General features: G+C 43.5%; 1 protein-coding gene across 5 annotated transcripts in view; it reads right to left on the bottom strand.

The window, feature by feature from the left end:
* Positions 1 to 14777, bottom strand: part of LOC103882502 — a 186387-nt gene that overhangs the window by 58862 nt on the left and 112748 nt on the right. The window lies entirely within an intron of this gene.

The following is a 14777-nucleotide window of genomic DNA, read 5'->3' as shown; positions in this document are numbered from 1 at the left end:
CCTGGCTTCCTCACTCACGTGTTTATGCCTTGGCTGGCGGATGGCTGAGCACCTCTCTCTCTCTCTCTCTCTCTCTCTCTCTCTCGCTCGCTCTCTCTCTCTCTCCTCTCCTCTCCTCTTCTCTCCTCTCCTCTTCTCTCTCTCTCCCCCACCATGGAGCCTCTGCATGTGGCAGTTTCGGCCTCCTCACAGCATGGTGGTCTCGGAGACATCTGATTTCTTACATGGCAGCTGGCTTCTTCCAGGGCAAGCATTCTGAGAATCAAGAAGCTACAAGGCTTCCTATGAGCTGGCTTCAGAAGTCACACAGCATCGCTTCAGCTACATTCATCCGGCTACACGGGGTCAGCTCAGATTCAGTGTGAGAGGCAACGGTACAAGGGTGTGAATACTAAAACCAGTTCACTGGGGCTGTCCTGGAGACTAGTTACCGCACCAACCAGCAGCCTCCTCTAAGTGGTATTGGAAAGAGCTCTGGATTCTGAATTGGACACTTGGGTTCAAGCCTTTAGGTAAGTCACTACTCCCTCAGGGTCCCTGAGAGTGGCACGTGCCTTGCGGGTTGTGGTGGAGAACAAATGTTATTGAGTATAGAAAACTGTAGCACAGTGCCTGGCACACAGGGGCATGCACAGAAGTTCCCCTCCCCATTCAGAGCAGGGCGAGATTCTCACCTCAACACTCTTAGTCCTCCTCCTTGAAGGAGCCACTTTGAGAGGAGGCTGCCATCACTCTGCTGTTCCTGAGTTCTGCGTGTGTGTGCCAGCAAGTCTAGTTTAGCTCATCACCTGCCGGGCTCGCGGCTGGCACTGAATAAATAATGTACTATTCAGAAGCAGAGTTGTCAACTCACGCTGCTTTGCCAGAATCCTCCCGAATGGAATCTCTGCTAAATCTGGAGTGAGTTATTTAAAAATCTTTTTAAAAAGGTTAAGCCACCTGATCTAAGAAATCCCAGAAAGGCTTTTATTTTCTTTTGACCTCTATTCTTTGAATCCTGCCAGGAACCAGCACACATACTCATTTGGGACTTAACATGAATTACCAAACAGCTGGAGAGAAATCAAGGTGACAAATCACTGACAATGGTTCTTAATGCTGTACTCAGGACACCAGAGAAAGCCACTTAGCCCTTCAGTGAATAGCTCTGTCCCCTCTTTGTGGCTCTGGGCCTGCCTGGGTGGGAAGGGGGTCAGAGAAATCTGTAGATGCTTTGCCCAGCCTGGAGTCCCTGGAATGGTGGGAGAGCGAGGTGCCAGCCATGTCTGTATCCTCCTTGTCCAAGTCCTTTCATCAACTCTAAGGAATCATTTTACCAAGACCAGAAAGCATCAGACTCACTGCTCCAAAGAGCCCATGATCGCTAGTGTCAGCAGGGAGGGGCGGCGTCATATCTACCAATAGATGCAATGCCAGAGAAGGAAATGACTGTGAAAACTGGGGGCATAAACCTTCTCTGGGTATTGGTCTCTGATCCTTGTTATCTCCCCTTGGGAATATGGTTTAGTGGAAAGAGCTTGGCCCAGGAATCAACTCGGGCTCTGCTTTACCTGGCCGTGAACTCACCCCTGCAAATCCTTCTTCCCACAGGTTCAGCTTCCAGGACATGTTGACGAAATGCTACATCTCCTGCTCAGTCCTGTGCTCTGAGCTTCAGGCCCTACATCTCACTACCTACCAGCCTCCTCTGGACATCCCATAACACATCCAAAGCTCATTGCTCACCCCTCTGAAATGCTCACCACTTCATTGCTCACCACCTCTTATACTTTCCTGGTCTTGGTTAGCAATAGCCATTCAGCCAGCAACCAAAACAGAAGCCCCAAACTCCATCCTTCCTCCCACTCACACATGTAACCAGTCGCTATACCTCATGGATTCTGTCTCACAATTATCTTTGGATACAGTGTGTAACCTTCATGCTCCCCATCCATCCAACAACTGCCTGAGCCCAGACCCCATCACATCTCACCTGGACTATGGGAGTGGCTCCCATAGAGCTTTCCTCTCCACTCATCCTGGGCCTCAGCCAGCCCCAGGTGCCTCCTACCCCTAGGACCAAGGTCCAGATAAAAGAGGAAAACACGAAAAGAGCAAGTGTTTAGCTCTGTTTCCTGAGGCGTATTCTTTCCATACCGTGGGCCCCGTGTGCCTTCATCCGCCACGAAGAAACTGGATACAATTAAATCTTCTGGAAGCTTCTTTCTGCTCCAAGATTCTGTGATTGAATCTGAGAAACCTTCTGCAGAGGTTTTTTTAAAGCTGGCATCTTTTTCTGAACTAAAGCCTCAGGCAGCCTTGTCATATCTGAAGGAGGAAAATCACCAACTTCTCAGTGCAAATTAATGTCATCGATCTCCTCAATCTGGTCTGCTCAACAGAAGGCAATCAATGTGGAGGAAAAGAGTGTGCTGGAAATAAAGGGCTGGAAGGGTTCCTTTCAGGATCAGCTGACTTTGCAGAGACAGGGACAGTGAGCACCCAGAGGCCTCGGCCTACATCAGAGTTCATCTCCTCAGCATTTGGGCGGTGTGAGGGTGGAGCTCCAAACACTCTGAGGCGAGAGAGCAGGGACCCGGTGAAAAGCCCTAGGCTACGGGGTTGGCTCTGCTGCGTGACCTGGGTAAGCGAGGCCCCATCTCCAGGCCTGCTCCCTCATCTCTAGTTGTGCTCACGGATAGCTAAGCTGGTACTAAGTTATCTAAAAGGAGGTGGGTGAGCCTTACAGGGTCCTAGGGTCTCTTCTGAGCCCATGGGAAGCTAAAGCTGTTTCTGTTTCTCCTAAAGCCTCAGTTTGAATCCATAAGATTTAACAAAGAAGGAGGGGCCTCAAGATGGCTGAATGGGGACATCTGATACCTGCCTACTCCACAGACAGGAACCAAAACAGCAAGTAGATAATCATGCCGCCAATAAATCATCTAAGACAGAACACGGGAATTCAACACGAAGTGACAGAAAACACCTGAGGCAAGGAAGGAGAGGGAAGCAGGATCGGCTGGACGCTGGGAGAGGATCTGCAATGTGGGGAAAGGGTAAGTGAGGGACCCCCAGTGGTCTGCATTCCCACCTTCGAGTCTTGCAACCGTAGCCACAGGAGAGACTCTCAACTCCTGCAGAGCCCGAGACTAACTGAAATGGGTTGCCTGGAGACTGCACAATGCTATTGCTCCAGAAAGGGAGCTCACACTGGGTCCCACACTCCCTTAGCTCTCCTGAACAGCTACAGCATGGCACCATAGACTACTGCATACTCACAGAATAAAAGCCAAAGTGGCCTACCCAATCAACACCATAGATGCCTTTTTAGGAAAAAGTCTTCCACTATGAAAGCAAACCCAGAAAACTGGAAGCAGTAACTGTTACATCAAATGTGTAGATATCAATGTAAGAACACAGGAAACATGAAAAAGAAAAAAGATATGACATCTCCAAAGTAACATCATAATTCTCCAGCAACAGATTCCAGTGAAAAAAAAAATTGAAATAATGGGAAAAGAATTCAAAATAATGATGCTAAAGAAGCTCAGCGAGATACCAGAGAACACATAAATAACATAAATAAATCAGAAAAAATAATTCAGGAGACAAATGAGAAATTTACTAAAGAGATAGATATAATTTTTTAAAAAAAAGAACCAGACAGACACCCTAGAACTGAAGAATTCATTGAATGAATAAGTATATTCAAAAGCTTCAACAATAGACTAGGATTTTAGAACCTGAAGGCAAGTCTTTTGAAATAACCCAGTCAAACAAAAATAAAGAAAAAAGAATTTATAAGAATCAACAAAGCCTATGTGACATATGGAACACCACAAAGTGATCAACTAACTACTTGTCTTCTTTGACCAACTCTTTGTTTGCTGAGACTCTGAAAATTCAGTGTCTCAGAAGAAACTCTATTTAGAAAAATAATAGCTGACATCTTTTCAAGTGTAACAAGAGATTTTAAACATCCCGATAGAGGAAACTCAGAGATCCCCACATAGATGAAATTCAGAAAGGTCTTCTCCATGGCACATTACAGTCAAACTGTCAAAAGTCAAAGACAAAGAGAGAATTCTAAAACCAGCCAGAGAAAAGCATCTAGTCCCTTAAAAGGGAACACCCCATCAGACTAACAACGTATTTCTCAGCAGAAACGTCATAGGCCAGGAGATAATGTAATGATATGTTCAGAGTGCTGGGGGAAAAAAAACGTCCTGTCAGGGAGAGATACTATACCCAGCAAAGTTATCCTTAATAAATGAAGGAGAAATAAAATATTTCCCAGACAAGCAAAATCTCAGAGAATTCATCACCACTGGACAGACCCTATAAGAAATGCTTAAGGAAGTCCTACACCTGGAAGTAAAAGAATGACACCTACCATATGAAAACACACAAAAGAGGCCAGGCGCAGTGGCTCACGCCTGTAATCTCAGCACTTTGGGAGGCCGAGGCGGGTGGATCACAAGGTCAGGAGATCGAGACTATCCTGGCTAACATGGTGAAATCCCATCTTGTACTAAAAACAAAAAAATTAGCCGGGCCTGGTGGCGGGCGCCTGTAGTTCCAGCTACTCGGGAGGCTGAGGCAGGAGAATGGCGTGAACCCTGGAGGCAGAGCTTACAATGAGCCGAGATCACGCCACTGTACTCTATAGCCTGGGTGACAGAGCAAGACTTTGTCTCAAAAACAAACAAACAAACAAACAAAAAACACAAAAGTATAAAACCACTGGTAGAGCAAACACACATATAAGGAGAAGACTAAAATGTTACCACAAAAAAAGTATAATGACAAGCAATAAGAGATAAAGGAAAGAACAAGGGATATATGCAACAAGCAGAAATCAATTAATAAAATGACAGGTACAAGCAGTCACATACCACTATAACTTTGAATGTAAACAAGTTAAACTTTCTACTTAAAAGATACAGACTGGGACAGACACGGTGGCTCACACCTGTAATCCCAGCACTTTGGAAGGCCAAGGAAGGTAGATCATGAGATCAGGAGATCAAGGACTAAAAAAAATACAAAAAATTATGCAGGCATGGTGGCGGGCACCCATAGTCCCAGCTACTCAGGAGGCTGAGGCAGGAGAATGGTGTGAACCCGGGAGGCGGAGCTTGCAGTGAGCCGAGATCGCACCACTGCACTCCAGCCTAGGTGACAGAGCGAGACCCCATCTCAAAAAAACAAAAAAGATATAGACCGACTAAATGGGTAAAGAAAATATGACCCAACTATATGCCTCCTACAAGGAACTCATCTGCCCTGTAAAGACATATATAGAGTGAAAGTAAAGGTATACAAGAAGATATCTATTCAAACAGAAACCAAAACCAAGCAGGATTAGCTATACTTATATCAGATAAAACAGTCTTAAAGTCAAAAACAGTAAAAAGAGACAAAGAATGTCAGTATATAATGATAAATGAATCAATTCAGCAAGAGGATACAATAATTCTAAACGGATGTATACCGAACATTAGAGCACCCAGATATATAAAGCAAATATTATTAGATCTAAAGAAAGAAATATGCTCCAATACAATAATAACTGGAGACTTTAATACTCAATTCTCCGTGTTAGACAGATTATCTAGACAGAACATTTTAAAAAAAAAACATTTGATTTAAACTGTACTTTAAACCAAATGAAACCAAAGACATTTACAGAATATTTAATACAGAAGCTACAGAACACACATTCTTCTCGTCAGCTCATGGAACATTCTCCAAGGTAGACCATATGTTAGGACACAAAACAAGTCTCAAATTTTTTTTTTTTTTTTTGAGACAGAGTCTCGCTCTGTCGCCCAGGCTGGAGTGCGGTGGTGCGATCTCGGCTCACTGCCAGCTCCACTTCCCGGGTTCATGCCATTCTCCTGCCTCAGCCTCCTGAGTAGCTGGAACTACAGGTGTCCGCCACCACACCAGACTAATTTTTTGTACTTTTTGTAGAGACAGGGTTTCACTGTGTTAGCCAGGATGGTCTCGATCTCCTGACCTTGTGATCCTCCCGCCTCTTCCTCCCAAATAGCTGGGATTACAGGCATGAGCCACTGTGTCTGGCCCAAAAAAATTTTTTAAATCAAAATCATATCAAGCATTTTCTCAGACCACAATGGAGTAAAACTAGAAACCAATAATGAGGGAAACTTTAGAAACTATGCAAACACATGAAAATTAAACAGCATTCTCCTGAATGATCATTGGATCAAGGAAGAACTTAAGGAGGAAATTCAAATTTTCTTGAAACAAATGAATGTTAAAACACAACATACCAAAACCTATGGAATATAGCAAAAGCAGAAGAGAGAAGTTTATGCCAAAAAACTCCTACATCAAAAAAGTAGAAAGATTTCAAATAAATAATCTAACAATGTACCTCAAAGAACTAGAAAAGCAAGAACAACCCAAATCCAAAACTAGTAGAAGAAAAAAATAAAGATCAGAGAAAAAACTAAATTAAATAGAGACTAATAAAATAATACAAAGGATCAATAAAACAAAAAATTGTTTTTTAAAAAAGATAAAATTTATAAACTGCTAGCTAGATTAACCAAGAAAAAAAGAAAGAAGGACTAAATAAATAAAATCACAAATGAAGATGGAGCCATTGCAACAGATACCATTAAAATACAAAAGATCATCAGAAACTATCATGAACAACTATACACTGGCAAACTAGAAAACCCAGGAGAAATTTATAAATTTCTGGACACATACAACCCAACAAGATTGAATTAGAAAGAAATAAAAAATCTGAACAGACTAATAAGGAATGAGATTGAATCAGTAATGAAAAATGTCTCCAAAAATAAAAGCCCAGGACCAGATGGCTTCACTGCTGAATTCTACCAGACTTACAAAGAAGAACTAATAACAATTTTTCTCAAATTATTCCCCAAAAAAATTGAAAAGGAGAGATTCCTTCTTAACTCATTCTATAAGGCCAGCATTACCCTGATACCAAAACCAGGAAAGGACACAACACAAAAAGAGAACTACAAGCCAATATCCCTGATGAACATAATGCAAAAATCCTCATGAAAATATTAGCAAACTGGATCTAACAACACATCAAAAGAAAATACACTATGATCAAGCAAGATTTCTCCCAGGGATGGAAGTATGGTTCAACATTCACAAATCAATAAATGTGATACATCACATCAACAGAATGAGGAACAAAAACCATATGATCATCTCAACAGATGCAGAGAAAGCATTTGATAAAATCCAACGTCACTTCATGAAAAAAACTCTCAACAAAGTAGGCATAGAAGGAGCATACCTCAACATAATAAAGGCCATATATGACAAACCCACAGCTAACATCATGCTGAGTGGGGAGAGGATGAAAGCCTTTCCTCTAAGAACTAGAACAAGACAAGGATGCCCACTTTCACCATGCCTATTCAACAAAGTCCTAGCCAACGCAGTCAGTCAAAAGAAAGAAATAAAATGCATCTAATCTGAAAATGAGAAAGTCAAATTGTCCCTCTTTGTGGATGACATTATCTTATATCTAGAAAAACCTAAATACTCCACAAAAAAAGCCCTTAGATCTGATGAATAAATTCAGTAAAGTTGCAGGATACAAAATCAACATACAAAACTCAGCAGCATTTCTATATACCAATAATAAACTGCTGACAATGAAATTAAGATGGCAATCCCATTTACAATAGCTACCAAAAAAAAATAGCTACAAAAAAATAGAACAGCATGGGCTGGGCATGGTGGCTTATGCCTGTAATCCTGGCACTTTGGAAGGACAAGGTAGGTGGATCACTTGAGCCTAGGAGCTCAAGACCAGCCTGGGCAACATAAGAAGACCTCATCTCTACAAGAAATTTAAAATATTAGCTGGATGTGGTGGCAAGCACCTGTAGTCCCAGCTACTTGGGAGGTTGAGGTGGGAGGATCCCTTGAGCCCAGGAGGCAGAGGTTGCAATGAACTGAGATCATGCCACTGCACTCCAGCCTGGATGACAGAGCAAGACTCTACCTCAATAAACAAACAAACAAAAAAATATAAAATAGCTAGCAATAAATTTACCAAGGAAGTGAAAGACTTCTACAAGAAAATATACAAAATACTGATGAAAGAAATTGAAGAGGACACAAACACATGGAAGGACAGTCCATGCTCATGAACCAGAAAAATTAATATTGTTAAAATGACCATACTATCCAGCCAGGCGCGACAGCTCATGCCTGTCATCCCAGCACTTTGGGAGGCCGAGGCGGGTGGATCATGAGGTCAGGAGATCAAGACCATCCTGGCTAACACGGTGAAACCCCATCTCTACTAAAAATACAAAAAATTAGCTGGGCGTGGTGGCGGGCGCCTGTAGTCCCAGCTACTCGGGAGGCTGAGGCAGGAGAATGGCGCCATCCCCATAGGTGGAACTTGCAGTGAGCCAAGATCATGCTGCCACTGCACTCCAGCCCGGGCTACAGAGTGAGACTCTATCTCAAAAAAAAAAAAAAAAAAAAAATGACCATACTACCCAAAGCAATCTACAGATTCAATGCAATCCCTACCAAAATACATCATTTTTCACAGAAATAGACAAAACAATCTTAAAAATCATATGGAATTAAATAAAAAAGCCTGAATAGCAAAAATAATCCTGAGCAAAAAGAACAAAGCTGGGGCCGGGCATGGTGGTTCATGCCTATAATCCCAGCATTTTGAGAGGCCAAGGTGGGCAGAGCAATCGAGGTCAGGAATTCGAGACCGGCCTGGCCAACCTGGTGAAACTCTAGCTCTACTAAAAATACAGAAATTACCTGGGCATGGTGGTGTGTGCCAGCTACTCCGGAGGTTGAGGCACAAAAATTGCTTGAACCTGGGAAGCAGAGGTTTCAGTGAGCCAAGATCGGGCCACTGAACTCTAGTCTGGGTGACAGAGCGAGACTCTGTCTCAAAAAAAAGAACAAAGCTGGAGGCACCACACTACCTGACTTCAAAATATATTACAAGGCTATAGCAACTAAATCAGTATAGTATTGATATAAAAACAGACATGTGGGCCCACGGAACAGAATAGAGAACCCAGAAATAGATTCACATATTTACAGACAACTGATTTTTGACAAAGGCACCAAAAACGTACACTTGGAAAAGGGTACCCTCTCTAACAAGTGGTGCTGGGAAAATTGGATATCCATATGCAGAAGACAAAAACTGGGCCTCTATTTCTTACCATGTGCAGAAATCAACTCAAGATGGATTAAATGTAAGACATGAAATCCTAAAAGTCAGGAAGAAAACATAGGGAAAACACTTCAGGACATTGATCTAGGCAAAGATTTTATGGCTAAGACCTCAAAAGCACAGGCGACAAAAACCAAAATAGACAAATGGGACTACGTTAAACTAAAAAGCTTCCACACAGCAATGGCAACAGAATGAAGAGATAATCTGTTGAATGGGAGAAAATATTTGCAAACTATTCATCTGACAAGGGACTAAAATTCAGAATATACAAGGAACTCAAGCAACTCAACAGTAAAACAAACAAACAAACAAACAAATAATCCCATTAGAAAGTGGGCATGTGATCTGAATAGACATTTCTCAAAAGAAGACATACAAATGGCCAACAGGTGTATGAAAAACTGTTCAGCACCACTACTCATTAGAGAAATGCAAATCAAAACCACAATGAGATATCATCTTATCCCAGTTAGAATGGCTACTACTACAAATATAAGAAGTAACAGATACTGGCAAGGATGTGGAGAAAAGGGAACTCATACACTGTGGGTGGGAATGTAAATTAGTACAGCCACTATGGAAAACAATATGGAGATTTCTCAAAAACTAAAAATAGAACTACCATACAATCCAGAAATCACACTACTAGGTATTTATCCAAAGGAAAAGAAATCAGTACATGAAAGGAATACCTACACCTCATGTTTACTGCATCACTACTCGCAATGGCAAATACATGAAATCAACCAAAATGTCCATCTAATGGATGACAGGACAGAGAAAATGTGGTATATATATATATATATATAGAGAGAGAGAGATACACTGTGGAATCCTATTAGGCCATTAAAAAAAGGATGAAATTCTGTCGTTTGCAGCAACATGGATGGAACTGACAGTCATTATGTGAAGTGAAATGAGCCAGGCACAAGAAGACAAATGTCATATGTTCTTACTCACATGTAGGAGCTAAAAAGATTGATCTCATGAAGGAAAGACAGTAGAATGGTAGATCCCAGAGGCTGGGAAAGGTATGTGCATCGGGGAGGGTGGGAGTGAAGAAAGGTTGGCTAATGGATTCAAGCATAGGGTTAGATAGAAGGGATAAGTTCCACTCTTCAGTAGCAGAGTAGGGTGACTATAGTTAGCAACAACGTATCATATATACTAGAAGAGAGGATTTGAAATGTTCCAACACATAGAAATGATAAATACTCGAGGTGATGGAGATACCCTAAATACCCTGGCTTGACCATTACACATACTATGCTTGTAACAAAATAGCATGTTTACCCCATAAATAGATACAAATACTATGCATCAACTTCAATTTTTTTAATTAAAGAAAAAAAAAGAAGTGTGAGGAAGGAGATGTAATAGCTAATTTTATGTGTCAATTTGGCTGGGCCATAGTGCCCGGATATTTGGTCAAATATTCTTCTGGGTGTTTCTGCGAAGGTGTTTTTGCAATGAGATTAATATTTAAATCAGTGGACCTTGAGTAAATTACCCTCCATAACACGGGTGGGCCTCGTCTAATCAGTTGGAGGTTTGAGTAGAACAAAAACTAATCTCCCTTGAGCAAGAAGGAATTCTATCAGCAGACTGTCTTTGGACTCAGACTGCAGCTCTTTCCTGGATCTCCAGCCTGCCAGCCTGCCCCACCTCTCTCTCTCTCTTTCTCTCTCTCAGATGTATATATACACACGCTGTTGGTTCTGTTCCTCTAGAGAGCCCTGGCTAATATCCCTACCACCTACAGGAGGGAAAGGCCTTAGAATCATAAAAGCACCACTGGCTTTGTCAAGGCTACCAGAAGATTCTGAGTTCAGCCTTACCTCTCCAACAACTTTCAGACTGTTCCCTACAGGGACCATGAGATGGCCCCAAAACCCTCTCTGGATTCCAGGAAACTCCTGTACTAAAGGAGCCTCCTTCCCATGGGTAAATGTCACAGGTGGGAGTCAGAAGAGGCCTGCAATGAGGGAAGAGCCGTCCGGAGCACCTACTTTGATAATAACTAACAATGACTGCCGGGCATTGTTCTATGTGCTTTCCCTACATGATGTGTTTAATCATCAAACTCTAGGAAGTAGCTACTATTAATATCCACATTTCATAGCTGAGGAACCTGAGGCCCCGTGAGATAAAGTCACTCCTTAACCTGGAGCCTACACAATGCTATTCTGCCTGCTGTGCACTGGAAGTTCTGCGTCGTAGCTCTCTTGCTGGTGACAACCTGTGAACTAGATGCACTATCCATGTTGTCCAGATGAAGAAATAAGATGCAGAGACGTTAAGTAGTTTCATAAGGTCACGCATCTCGTGGTGGCAGAGTCAAGATTCCATTCCAAGTCCTTCTGACCACCGCCCAAGCTCTCTCTAGCCAGTGGCGCTGTTTCCCACCCGTATTTGTTGCATAGGGAAGACAGTTGCTATGGGGATCTCAGCTATTCCCGCTACGTACAAGCCTGTCGGCCCCTCAGGTGACATTTCATGAAAATTGTTGTCGTTAACAGCCATCCTCTCAATCATGAGTATACCTGTGTGTGCAGGTTGCCAAGGACTTCCGTATACTTGTTTCTCTTAGTCCCCAAGGTGAGCCAGGGCAATTCATAATATCCTTCATTCCACAGAGGCTGGTGGAGGCCAAGCATGAAGGATGGGTGCTAAGGTTTACTGAGTCCATGCTGTACTTTGAGGGCTTGGGGTTATGACTTAATTCTCACCACAGTCCTGTAAGATGACGCTGCTGCCTCCGTTTTATAGGTGAGGAAACTCAGCAAAGAGAATATCCAGTGCCAGGTGAGATCATAGAAAAAATAGACTTTCCTAGAGGGTTGTTCAAATTCTTTGCACTGTCCCACTCCCTGTCACTTCTGGTATCTCCCATCCACTTCACTTTTCCTTCCTTTTAAGGAAGTGCCCTGAAGTCTCCCCTTTCAAATTCCAATTCCTAATTTTGGTCATCCCAATTCATTCTTGAGAAGAAAATGTTCAGATGAATTCATCCTCAGTAAGAGTGGAGAGACTGCTAGCCCTCCCTGCGGCTTTGCAGAGAGCAGGTGCTTTCAACCTGAAGCGCCTCCAATTTTGGAATCAGGGTCCATGGAACTGTGCAACCTGGACCTGTGACTACGGCAGCATCCCCGTGCCACTGCTCCCCACCCTCACCCCACTCCCACCTCCCATCTCAACATCCTTTGAGACCCCCAAGCTTTAACCCAGAGGTAAATCATCACCCCTCCCTCTCCATTCCCACAGGTCCAATCCAGGACCAGTTCTGGCAGGGTATACTTGTGAGACTCTTCCAGAAGCTGCAGCCCCGCCCTACGGCCACCATCCCTTCCTAGGATTACCCCACAACCTCCCCAGGCCACCTCACACTGTTTACACCTCGCAAGCACCTACTCCCTCTGCCCTCTTGCTTGCAGTACTGGTCACTCTCTGACCCTGCCCAGACCCCAGACCCTCACCCCCTCTGCCTGGCCTTTCATCTTGGAATTAATTCAGCATCAACCTCCCCCATTAGACTGGAGCCTTCGTAAGAGCAGGAGATACAGCTGTCTTATTTACCATTATATTCCCAGGGCCTAGCACAGTGCCTGGCATATAGAAAGGGCTTAATAAACATTTGCTGGGTAGATGAATGAATGACTGAACTGAATGAATGAGTTAGCAGTATTATGGCACAGTCTTTTAACATCTTTTGCTTTTTGCCCCCTGCTGCTTCTTCTTTTTCTTTTTTTTTTTTTTTTTCTGAGATGGAGTCTTGCTCTGTTGGCAGGCTGGAGTGCAATGGCGCAATCTCAACTCACTACAACCTCTGTCTCCCGGGTTCAAGCGATTCTTCTGCCTCAGCTTCCTGAGTAGCTGGGACTACAGGCACAGGCTACCATGCCCAGGTAATTTTTGTATTTTTAGTAGAGAGGGAGTTTCACCATGTTGGCCACGATGTTCTCGATCTCTTGACCTCGTGATCTGCCCGCCCCGGCCTCCCAAAGTGTTGGGATTACAGGCGTGAGCCATGGCGCCCAGCCTTGCCCCCTGCTTCTTTAACCCCAATGAGCTTCTCCAGGCCCTTCAAGGATCAAGGCAGGGGCTGGCTCTGTGGCTTGGCCTGCTCTCCACCACGGGCCAGGTTCAGCCAACTGTTCCTCCATCAGTTTCCCTATCTAACCCTCAGAATGCCCTTCATCTAAGGGATGAAGCATGTGGCTGAGAACTTCGGTGGTTAGTGCCCTTGATCTATGTCTCCCTAATGGGCTGCTTCCCCAGAATGGCAGGTAATAAAGTGCTTTTCATTGTTGTTCTCCAACACTTTGTATTTTCTCAGTTTCTCTGCTACAGAGTCCAGTTGCAATTGATTAAAACTTTAGACACACATAACAAGGTAATGTTCATGTTTGTGGGAAGACTAAAGTGCCGAGATCGATATTGTTGTGCTAGGGCCTAATCTCTGGACCTGCATGTCCAGCCCACGGCTCTGTGGGACAGTCAGCACCCTGTTCACAGGCTCTCCTGAAGACGTGCGCCTCACAAATTTGAGTCTTGGGCTAAGGCCAGGATTATGTGTCCTATTTTCTGACAAAGACATAGGTGAGGTCACAGGCAGCAGAGCTCTGCAACTCTTAAACAACACAAAAAACTTCTGCAATTTTCCTCCAGGGGAAAGGGAAACCATAAGAACACAAACAGATACTTCTCAAAACAGCCCTTAGTTATCTCGGTGAATTGGAAGCCACTGGTGTCAACATCATCAAAAAGCAGGCACGGAGTGCTCTTGGCAAATACTGCCCCCAAAAGACTCTCTCTAGGGGAATTTATGGAGCAAAGAAAGAACACCAATGTGTTAGGTTTTGCATACTTTTGACTTGTTCTAATTTTTACAATAAGAAGCGTGTTTTGTTTATATAATTAAAAACAAAACCATTTCCCTCCAAATGCTTTCTCCTTGAGGCATAGAATCGATGAACTGCAGGATCTTAAGGAGCCGTAGAGCCCTCAGAGATTATCTAGCCCAACTCTCTCCTTGACGGAGGAGGAATCTGGGCTCACAAAAAAAAAAAAAAAAAAAAGAGAAGAGACTTGCCCAAGATTACACAGCTCAAGGTCACACACCAGACCACCAGACAAAGGGCTTTGGAATCCACCTCCCAGACACATTCGTTTATGAAACTAATTGTTCCACAGCTAATCCACCTGGAGCGTGGGCTGCTCCAGAAAGTGTGGCCTCAAATTTCGCCAAGAAAAAGGGAAGAGGCAATTAGTGGTGTACTAACAAACTGAGTTTGACTATCCTGAGCAGGGGCTTGTTAGAGCTCAAGAACTGAGTGGGGAAATACTGAGCCCCCTGGGCTGAAGAAGCAATCTCTGCCTATGTGGCTACCGATATTCCTAAATTCCTTCATCTGTGTATTGGGAGAGAGGAAAAAAAAGCATTTGAGTAAAAGAAACGGTATCACATGAACAAGGGCGGGGAAGGGTGGGAAGGGCGAGGGTGGTGGGTGGGCAGGTTAGGCAATTCTATGGCTTCTCCTTTCTCCAGCTC

This window comes from Papio anubis, chromosome 2 (assembly GCF_008728515.1).
Source record: "Papio anubis isolate 15944 chromosome 2, Panubis1.0, whole genome shotgun sequence".
NCBI classification, from domain to species: Eukaryota; Metazoa; Chordata; class Mammalia; order Primates; family Cercopithecidae; genus Papio; species Papio anubis.
Note: the sequence above shows the minus strand (reverse complement) of the source record. Positions and strands in the feature narration are given on the sequence as shown.